This window comes from Sciurus carolinensis, chromosome 10 (assembly GCF_902686445.1).
Source record: "Sciurus carolinensis chromosome 10, mSciCar1.2, whole genome shotgun sequence".
NCBI lineage: Eukaryota > Metazoa > Chordata > Mammalia > Rodentia > Sciuridae > Sciurus > Sciurus carolinensis.
Window position 1 is genome coordinate 33,399,978 of NC_062222.1, and position 10,902 is coordinate 33,410,879.

Consider the following 10,902-nt stretch of genomic DNA (forward strand, 5'->3'; position numbering starts at 1 on the left):
ACCTCGGAATTTTCCTGAGGGTATTTTCCAAATTGTAGTGAAGGTGAGAAAACCCCAAGAAGAGAGCAGCAGTCACACCCATCTAAGGAGAGGAACTGGAGGTTAAGGATTCCAGCAGAGCTGATACTAAAGGAGCAAACTGTTGAAATGAAAGGAACATGGGAGAGCACCCAAAATTCTGCCTTCAACTTTCCCTTAAATTGCTAGTCAACATCTGAGCTGCGCACAAAGCAAGCCTCCAAGAAATATACAGAAAACAGCAGACAGAAAATCTAATGCAGTGATTTCCACAGCTGAAGGACACTGAGGAATTCAAGAACAGAAATCAAGGTGGAAAGGACTTGCTAAACCCAAGAGACGGGAAAAAACATGTCCTAAAAATGATCATATCCTATAATTAGCAAAAATGAAATAGGTCAGACATAACAAAGCTTAAAAATCAAGTCTTGACTGGATCAGGTTATCCACTGAAACCCTTTATTACTAAAACACAAAAATTAACATTGTTTTGTAGAAACATCATATAGAATCTTTACATCTTATCATCTGTAATCTGAAAACTGATTATAAAACGTGTTTAAAATAATAGAAGCAAACAACCAAAATGAATAGAAATGAAAGGCATGTAAAAATGTTTTTTAAAAAAACACCAATGCATCATCTGCCATGCCTCCCAGGAGGCCAGCATGCTGCCCTTCAGACTGCATGAGAACCTTGTGCATCAGTTTCCACAGAGATTTGTGTTACTTCCTGTTGCATCATTTCCTATTCCTGTGCATGCATCTGACTTCCAGGCCAACTTCCAGTACTGAGCTACTGGAGTCCTGGGCTTCTGCTCTTTACCGGCACCATAGGCCAGGTCTATTGAAAGGTGCTCAGTTTTATGCTACCTGTGAAAGTCACTGACATTTCCCAGAACTATGCCAGTGATCAACTGAAAGTATCATTCAAAAGATATCTTGCTGACACGTCTATAGTTCTATGAAATACATTTATTCAAAGTTAAATGAAATATGAAAACTTTGCCCCCATTTCTGACTTGCACAAATTTACTTGGTTGTATGCTAGAGAATGTTCAGACTTCTTAGAAAATCACTTACCCACTGTAAAAAAAAAAAAAAAAAAAAAAAAAAAAGATGAAGAAATCAGGAAGGACAGTAAGAAATTTCAAGTAGTAAGTGATAAAAAGTATCTTTGTGGTGTCCATATAACTATTCAAAAAATAGAATGTTTATCCTAAGACCTATTGAAGTGATAGTTGTTTGTAAAGTCCTGCTTATTTGAAGGTGCCCTATATGAAGTAGTCCTAATGAATAATGAAGATTATTTAGTCTTGCTTGAAATTATGCCTATGAAAGTTAAGTACAGTCTTATTTCAAGTGTATTGTGGTATTCTCTTGCTTATTTTAATCTTTAAACACTGTAGTATGCACAGCTATAAAGTAGTAACGATCTATTTACTAAAAAGAATAATTTTGTTTTATTATCTCAAAAGTGAAAATAAGATGTTCTTCTGCCATTATTCTAACTTTTCAGGGTATTTCCTAATGTGTTTTGGAGGTGGATCCAATAATTCCTTAGATTTTCTGTTAGAATTAATGTAGGAGTTTCTGATTCAGTGATGAAAAAGAAGTAAACTTGGGTAACTTTTAAGTGATAATGTCTTTTATGTCTTTAGTTTGATGATTAAAATCCTGTTAAAACTAAATGGCAAGGAATAAAGGCCTCTCTGAATCTGTTGGGAAAAAAAAAAAACTAAATGGCATTAGTTCTTATCTAATTAGTTAGTTCCAAATTGGAAATTTATTTTAGTCAGTATTGTAAAGAAATATAAAGCCATAACAAAAGTCATAATTATTTTTACCCTAGAGTGCTAGTTAATGAATGCAAATAGATTGAAGAGATTTAGGCTTATTCATCATTTAATGGTACTTAATGATGTTTCTTTTCAGTGCATTTAATACAGGTAATTTCTTCAACAATTAAGAGGAATAATGCTCATTGACTATAGATGAGATATGGTGGTTAAAATACTAGTTCTATTTCAAAATTTTAAACTATATTATGCATGGTACAAAGGATTAAATTTTTCGTGAAACTTCTTAGTTTTCACATTTTATAAATAGAAAAAAATGGCTTAAACAGAAAATGGAGATCCCCAGGTGATTCAGACTCTAAAATAGTGAGTTTAATATATAAAAATAAAATATGGACAAAAATGAGGAGTGAGAGAATTTCAACAAGATATTGAACTTTTGAACATCAAATGGATGTTCTAAATCTGAAAAATTGTTTAAAAATCTGAAATTAAAAAGTTGGCAAAGTTGACAAAGCAGAATACAACAGGACTTAGAAAATATGAAAGTTAAATATCACAGAGAAAAATGAATAGAACTGAGTGTGAGAAAAAAATAGAACTGAATGTCTCAGAAATGTGCTGAATACAGTTGAAAGATCAAACATGTGTGATTAGATGTCCAAAAGAAAAACAATATGGCAGAAACAACATTTGAAAAGACAATGACAAAAAATTTTCTAGCTATTAAAAGACATCAAAGATTCAAGAAAATCATCAAAGTCAATGTAAGTTTAACTACAAAGGATACTACCAATAAACACCTCAGAGTTAACTTTCTAAAAAAACAAATAGATACACCTGGAAAGAGCATTTTAATCTGAAAAGTTGGTCAAAAGAAAATATCCAAATTGACCCACGGACAGTTAAAAGTGTAGAGAATACAGAAAGGAGCATGAAAGACATCACATATGGTAAAAAGGTCTATATGTGACACAGAAAGAAAGGAGAGAAAAAAAATGGAACAAAAATAATATTTGGAAAGAAAATAACCAAGAATATCTCATGTTAAAGAAATGCCACAAACCCCAATAAGGATAAATGGACTTTGTAAAATGGAAACAATACAAAGTTTGGAAAACTGAGGTATAATTGTATTTTTTTTAAAAAAATCTTAGTACTGGATGAGTTCTGAGAAACAAACTAATAAAATTCAGTGGTTTTTATAGAGGGAACAGCTTGAGAGTTATACAAGTAAATTACCTAAGGAAAGTCAAACAAGGCACAACCAGAATCAGAACTCTTGAATTCAAATTAAATGACCTTTTCACTTACAAAACTTTCTCATTTGATTTTATTATGTCAGAATCATTATCAGATGATATAGATCATCCTACCATTTCAAAGATAGATTTTCCTGAACTATTTTTAAAGCTTTCGTGCTGACTTTTATATATTGCCTAATATGTTGACAGTGAGAGTATCAGGTGAGTCACTTGCTCAAGATCACATAATTTTAAAGATATAACAAGGATTAAGATTCAGGTCACTCAGCTTTCAAGTGACAATGTTTCTCATATCCAGTTTCTCCAGTTTGGTTTTTTGTTTGTTTTTCACTGTTTTTGTTTACAAATGGTTTTTGAGCACTGCAAAACTACTGTTCTTTCACTTTTTGTTAGCTTTAACAATTACTTGCTTTGAGATCCATGCAATTTCTAATTCACTCCCTGTGCTCTCAGAGGGGAAGGACTATAAGAGAGAATGGAGAAAGGAACTGTAATTTACTGATAGCAGCCATCTAACTTTTGTCTACCTAACACCTTCCCTCCTTTATTTTGGAAACAGACTCCATGGCACCCCTCATTTGAGAATACACGACTCATCTATGACACAGACAGTAGACCCCACTCTTACTCAGCCCTTGGTCCAGGGCTGGGAACTTCATTCAAGCTTGGAATATTAGGTTTCTCCTTATGACCTTTAAGTTGAAAATATTCACTCTGTAGTCATAAAGCCAGGAGTTTCTAGTCATGAAGCCAGAAAGTCATAAGGGTCATCATCTCAGCCAGTTTAAGAAAATAAAGCCAGTAGTCAAAAATAAGTGAAGGACAAGGAAGAGAATGACACAGATTAAAGGCCTTAGTTCTACGTTCCATCTTCCCTGACTTTTCCACAATTAAGCCTATAAATTTACCCTTCTGCCTGATAAGCTTAAATTGAGTTTCAATCACTTGAAATTTAGAGATTTTTATCTGATGCAAAGATTTGTACTTAAGACTCAAATCCTGTGGAATATAGACCCTACTATGTAGAACTGGCTGAGTCCAGATGGAATAGGGTCAGTGAGAATACTGTATCCCCATCTGAATATTTAATATCCCTGTTATGTACTGTATTGGTTTGAATAATGTCTCCTAAAAACTCTTTTCCACCTAAAATCTCAGAATGTGATCATATTAGTAAGCAGGGCCTTTGCAGGTATACTTAAATTAAGGTCATTAATGCATGCAGTAATAAAACTGTGGGTTAAACCATTTCATTTTAGGTGTCAGACCATGTTCCTAACAAGGCTAAGGTTTTAGAAAATTAAAAGAAAAAATAGACAAGTACTTGACCATGTTCCTACTTCCTAAAGACTGCAGGAAAATGCTAGGGAGAGATAAATTTCGGTTCAAACCTACTCATCTGAAGAAGACTAAGGATAGTTTAATCATACAAACAAGGGGAAAATTCAGATTTTGTGTGTCTTACAGTTATACAATTTAGGGGACCCTATTTAAATTAAAAAAATACAAAATTAGATCTTAAAGTGAATACTAGAAAAGACATAAAAATTGATTACACATTTTTAACAAATGCTATGAACAATGTCAATTCAAAAACTTTAAAAATTTTTGTTATTAATGCTAACAGTTAACCCCCTGATACAGGTATTAACCTATGCTACATTTTTGGGGGCAGGTATTCTTTGATAAGTTCTTAAAATGGCAATGATTTTTAATGCTTTCTCTAAAGAGGATAGAAAAATAATCTAGTCTTTAATGTAGCTTATTGCAATCTATTTTTTTTTATTTTTTGAGGTTTAGAAAATTTCTTTTCATTTTTCACATCTAGTTATAACATTTTGATGCTTCTAAATCTCTCCAGTTTCTTAACCAGGTGCCCTTTTGCTAGAGATTAAGCCCCCAGAAAATTGTAGCTCTATGATATAGCTGAGTATGCTTGTCCCCAACATAAACACACATACAAACACACACACATAAATGACTCCTCCTACAGCTGGCTCAGCTTATCAAGGTTCCACCTACTTTCTTCACTCCTTTAGGTTTTGGATTTGCGATGTTAGTTTAGTTTTGAAACCTAGTTGTTAGTTCCCAGACAGAGAAGAGAGCAAGGAGCATTTTATATCTTTCTCTTTGGGGTTAAAGACAAGGCACAAATACTCAGTTGGGTCCACAGGGGCTGTTACTGGAGGGTAGGCAAATGTACAAATAGTGCTGATGGTACACTCTCACTCCACCCACAACCTAGGGACACGAGCAGGCCTTACAGATTGACCTTTAGGCTGGCACAGTCCAGAAGCTACTGTGCTACTCCCACACCAAATTAAAAGATTCAGAGTGACCAAGGCACATTTGAACCTAACCATTTTTGATTTGTGATAAATCTACCTATGCACAGAGCTTGGATTAAGAGAGGCCCATTTTACCAGCAGTCCAACAATTATAGAGAGTTGGACAATCAGGAGCTACGCTGGACAGCTAAGCTGAATTCTCTGCCTCACAATACAGGAAGTCATTCTCTGGTTATTAGTTGGAAGCTTTTCATTTTGTTTGTTTCAGGCAACAGAAAACAAAAATTTCAACTCAAGCCTCCACCAAAAGCAACTTTATTGGTTTAGTGTCGCATGAACATCCAGAGACAGAGTATGTTTCCAAGCAGTTCAGTTAAGTCTTGCTATGTTTCTCTGTGATTTTTGCCCTTGTCCAAGTTCCGGCTTTGTCCCCAGACTGACTGATCACACAGTGACTTCCTGAAGCAGCGAACACTGTGGTCTCCCTCTTTCGTGTTCAGGTAAAAGAGATGATAAACATTTCACAAGCCTCAAAGACTTATGAGCTTTGTGCAGAAGTCAGTTCTATAGATAAGAGTGTCATCCAGATTTGTACCTTGTTTTTAATCATCCCTGGAACTAACTGTGGGGTCAATCCCACACAAATCCTTAATTTCCTAGCTGCTAAACAATGGAGAATGGCTAGAATGTCTCTTGTACAGGCAAACAGAATGTCTTTGGTAATCATGGTGGATTTTCTTGCATTTTACACCAATAAAACCATGAGATTCTGGAAGACAGAGACAGTACTGACTCAGCTCTACATCCTCAGGTCCATCCTCATGGCTGGCATGTAATCCATATTCAACAGTCATCTGAATGAATGAAAAAAAAAAAAAGAATACTTTTTAAAAATATATTTGTCACCAATGATTCCTGTAATTCCTAAAGCATATTACACTTGTAATAATATTTGCACAATACCTTATTGTTCAATCCCACCTTACATAGTTATAATTTTTACCTATTGCTTCCTAGGTCTTTCACTTGATTTCAACACATTACTGATTATTTTTAGAACTGCCATTAACACAGACTTCAATTGCTGTCCTGTTTTTCCCTTGAGCAGTGAAGCAGTTGCCATGGAAACAGAATCCAATGCCTCTCTCTAGAGCCTCACATCAATGCAATTTGATGAGAGGAACTAACATACTACCTCCTACCTGTACTTCACAAGTCTGCAGATATGTTACTCAAAAAAATGCAAGTCATTACTGGGGGGAGACATATTTGATGAAGCATAGGTTTGACAGCTTGTCTGAGAAGATGTATCAGAGCTCCCATCTGGAAATAATGCTTTAATCAGAGTGAGAGAAAGGTTTTAATGCTTGAATTGACTAAAAATGCAAAGTCACAAGGTAGATTTTATTGAAAGGTTGGAGGAAGAATTATTTTAGTTGGCACTACTCAAAAGCACGAAACCACAGATTAAGTAGCCTTCCTCCAAGAATCGTGTATGGTGATTTTGTGGAAGTATCCTTTCCCCCAGTTTTACCATGCACAAAAATTTGGATTCGAAATCTCATCCAGGTACACTAATGAGGGAAAGACCAAGTAGTTTCCCAGTCAACACTTGATGAGGCAGTTCCTGTCAGCCAAGGGAGATTCTCTGGAGACAGTGGCAGTTGCTATATCCTTAGCTTCTGCTCTCTCAACAACTAGGCAGGGGGGCTACACTGGCTATGTGGGACATTCTATAGGGAAGCAACAGCACCAGATACACATAGTAGAAATTATCCATCACCAAAAATTTTATTACCCTTATTAGGACATTTTAGAACTGATTCATAGGAGGGTCTCATCATGGAACTGGTTCTAAACTCTCAAGTAGAACAAATTTTCATAGTAAGACTAAGTTTGGGCCTTTTCAACACAACAGGATATTTTATTTGGTGGCTGGATAGGCTATGATCCATTTTCTATCACATCATGAGATGTTTGCACAAAATACCCTGTAGATCTCCCCCCGAACTAACCCAAGGATGTGATCCAGAAGACACCAGATACATGTAACAAAGGGCCAGCGGATGGGGAAAGGGAAGATTATAATATTAGAGTCAACTGTATCCACCGGAACCTCAAGCACATGGACCTAAGCAAAGCAGGTAGAGTGAGTAGAAGAGCCACTGCTATGTAATGCTAAACAGAGCATTAATTCTTAGCAACAGAAAGGAAACAATGAGCTAACAGATGAGAAACAAAGCTGAACAGGTATATGTGCAGACTAGACATGTCAATCAACAGAGATTAGTACCAGTAAAAAAAGAAGGGCAGGAGATGAGGCAGGCTCTAGGATGAGTAGTTAGGATTCTACCCCAGAGATAAATTGTGAAATTTTTTTATGGGATTTTTTTTTTTTTTTAGTCTAGTGTCTAATGTTTTAAATTGAGTGATCAAAAGGCTCAGTTTTGGTTTTGTTTCATTTTTTTATTATCTGCTTCTTTGGCTTGAAATTCTGGCCCTATGCTCCTCCTCTCCCCAACCCCCCAATGCTGTGGGTCAAACCCAGGACTTCACACATGCTGGGAAAGTGCTTTCCTACTGAACTACATCCCTAGCCCAGGGTTATATTTTAAAGATGACACTCTATATATCTGTTCTTGGTCCCTGCCTTCTCTGTCTCTAAATAAATAGGAAGGTATCCATGAGCCAGATCAGGGCTGACACTCCCACGTGTCCTACCTGCCACAGTTTCGCTCTTTGTCCTAGCCACATCCCAGCTTTCAATGATCTTAAGCCATTTCATCATTTTTCTAGAAGAAAAGCAAATCAATGCTATTAATGGAGTTGCTTCTGCATACCGCCAAATTTGGAAAGACTTTTTTTTTTCTATCAAAATATGCATAGACTTCCTAACACTGGAATACCTCTGCAACAAAGCCAGACCACACTTGGCAGGTCCCTAGGACTCAAGGTTGCTAAAGGTTGCCAGATTCTCTTCAGGGCTCTGATTGGAGTTGGTTTATTGTCTTCTTCATACCAAGACTATTTCCAAAAGCCTGGGTACAGATCTTGTTCTTACCTGTTTTGATTTGAACAAAATCCCTAAACTGCTCCCACTCTCTCTTGACTCTTCCTTTTTGATCTTCACTACTTAAACCATAGCCTCCACTATGCGCTTTCTTGTTTTTGTGTATATTTTTGTTGTAATAATCCTATTGCACCCCGTCACTCATCTGTTAAAGAAAGGGTAGGGGAACCACACTAGCTTGAGTGAAGGAGTGTCACAGATGATGTCAGGGAGAGCTCAGAGCTGAGCCTAGGCTTTGTAGGTCTGCTATGATTTAGATATTAGGTGGCCCCCAAAAGCTCATGTGTGAGACACGCATGAAAGTTTACAGGTGAAGTGATTGGGTTTTGAGAACCTTATTCTAACTAGTACATTAATCCCCTGATAGGGATTCACTGGATGCCACGCATAGGCAGGTAGGGTATAGCTGGAGAAGGTGGGTTCTTGGGGTGTGTGTTTTTGGGGTGTACAATTTGTTCTTGTTGTGTGGAGCTCTCTCACTGCTTCTTGGTGGCCATGTCCAGATCTGATTTCCTCTGCCACACTCTTCCACCATGATGTTCTGCCTCACCTCAGGCCCTGAGGATGGAGTCAGCTCTCTATTGACCGAAACCTCTGAAACCATGAACCCCAAGAAGAACTTTTCCTCTTCTAAAATTGTTCTAGTCAGATCTTTTGGTCATAGCAGAAAAGGAAAGCAGACTAAAACAAGGTCCTTGAAAGAATTTTGGTGGGGAACCTCTGGAGAGTTTTCAGCTAAGGAGTAGACAAGGTCCAAAAGTGATCAGAAAGAATCCTTTTTGTTCATTATTTTAGAAAAAGACAGTGGAAAGAAAAGAGTGAAAGTGAGGAAAGCATCCTTGGGACATCAATATAATTTAGATCAACATGAGAGAGACTTGATCCAGGATGTCATGGTAGAAGTGATAAAACAAGTTCAGATTCAGATACATATTTTGAAAAGTCAAAGGAAAAAGATTTCCTGACAGATTAGGGATGATATGTGAGAAAAGGGATGGAGGCAAGGCTGACTATTGGACCTTGTCTACTCCTTAGCTGAAAACTCTCCAGAGGTTCCCCACCAAAATTCTTTCAAGGACCTTGTTTTAGTCTGCTTTCCTTTTCTGCTATGACCAAAAGATCTGACTAGAACAATTTTAGAAGAGGAAAAGTTCTTCTTGGGGTTCATGGTTTCAGAGGTTTCGGTCAATAGAGAGCTGACTCCATCCTCAGGGCCTGAGGTTTGGGTCTCAGCAATTATTTAAATACATAGTATTTCAAGAAATCATTATTGTGTCTGGTATTATTCTAAGCACTTTATCAATCACAATTCATTTAATTCTCAACACAGCCCTGTGAGATAGATGCTATCAGCATGTCCATTTTACAGATGAGAAAGTTGATACACAGGTTGCTTAAATGACTTGTACAGGTTCTTAGTGAATTAACTGAGGCAAATCATTGCCAGAGAGGAAGAGTGTTAGAGCAGGGTTAGGAGCTTAGTGTCAGCAGCAGCAAATTAATTATTGCTTCAAACTCCACAACCGTGGACAGCTTGACTGGGGCATCTGGGAATCTTTCCATGCAAAGGTGTAGAAGGACACGCCCATTTGCTGATGGCAGCTGTTAATGGGGCCAATTCCATGATTGGCATGGAATTTATGAGTTCAACAGCTTTGAATTTAGAGAGGCCTGCTAGCCTTGGGTGAAAGAGATACCAGTGCACCTAACAGCCTTGGAGCACCAGCTGCCTGGAGGAGGAAGAATTACTGTGCAAGTGATAAGGCCCCAACCAGGCCAATTTCCCACAGCCTCTCACCTCTTGTTTATCTTAGAAAACCCTTTCTAACCATAAATTCCTTTGATGTGTTCCACTATAAAATAAAGGTTGGTGGGCTTTCTCTCTGTTAGGACCAGACCTGTCAGGTCTTTTCCACTGGTCAAGCCCCTGCTCAAACTATATTTCTTGTGTCCTTTGTGTTTATGTCTTAATACTACTATTTCAACCTTTTATTTCCAACCAGCCCACAGCTCCTTACAGTTTACTGATACCCTCACTGTGCAGGTTGCTGTGAGAACTTAGTGTTGGATTTTTTAAGGTCTAGAACCCTTAGTTAACCACCTGCCCAGATGCAGTCCACCTGTGTTTTCAGCTGGTGTTAGTACAAGATGTACGCTGCTTAACTGCAGGGGTTATACATGGTACCACAGGCTGGCACTAAGGCTACTACAGTTCAGTCATCTACGGGAGCCTGTGTGTATGATAAATGTTTAACAATTAGTCTTCCAGGAAAAAAAAAAGAAAGAAAGAAAGAAAAATTGTGACATTCTCTGCGTCTCCTTATTTCTGTGGTGCAAATATTCACACATATCCAATTTCAATAGCAAATGAGATTTTTTTTAAATATGAACTTGGAACAGATCCACACAATCTGCCCTTCACTGCAGTATAGAACCATCTAGAGCATTTACAATAATTTCTAA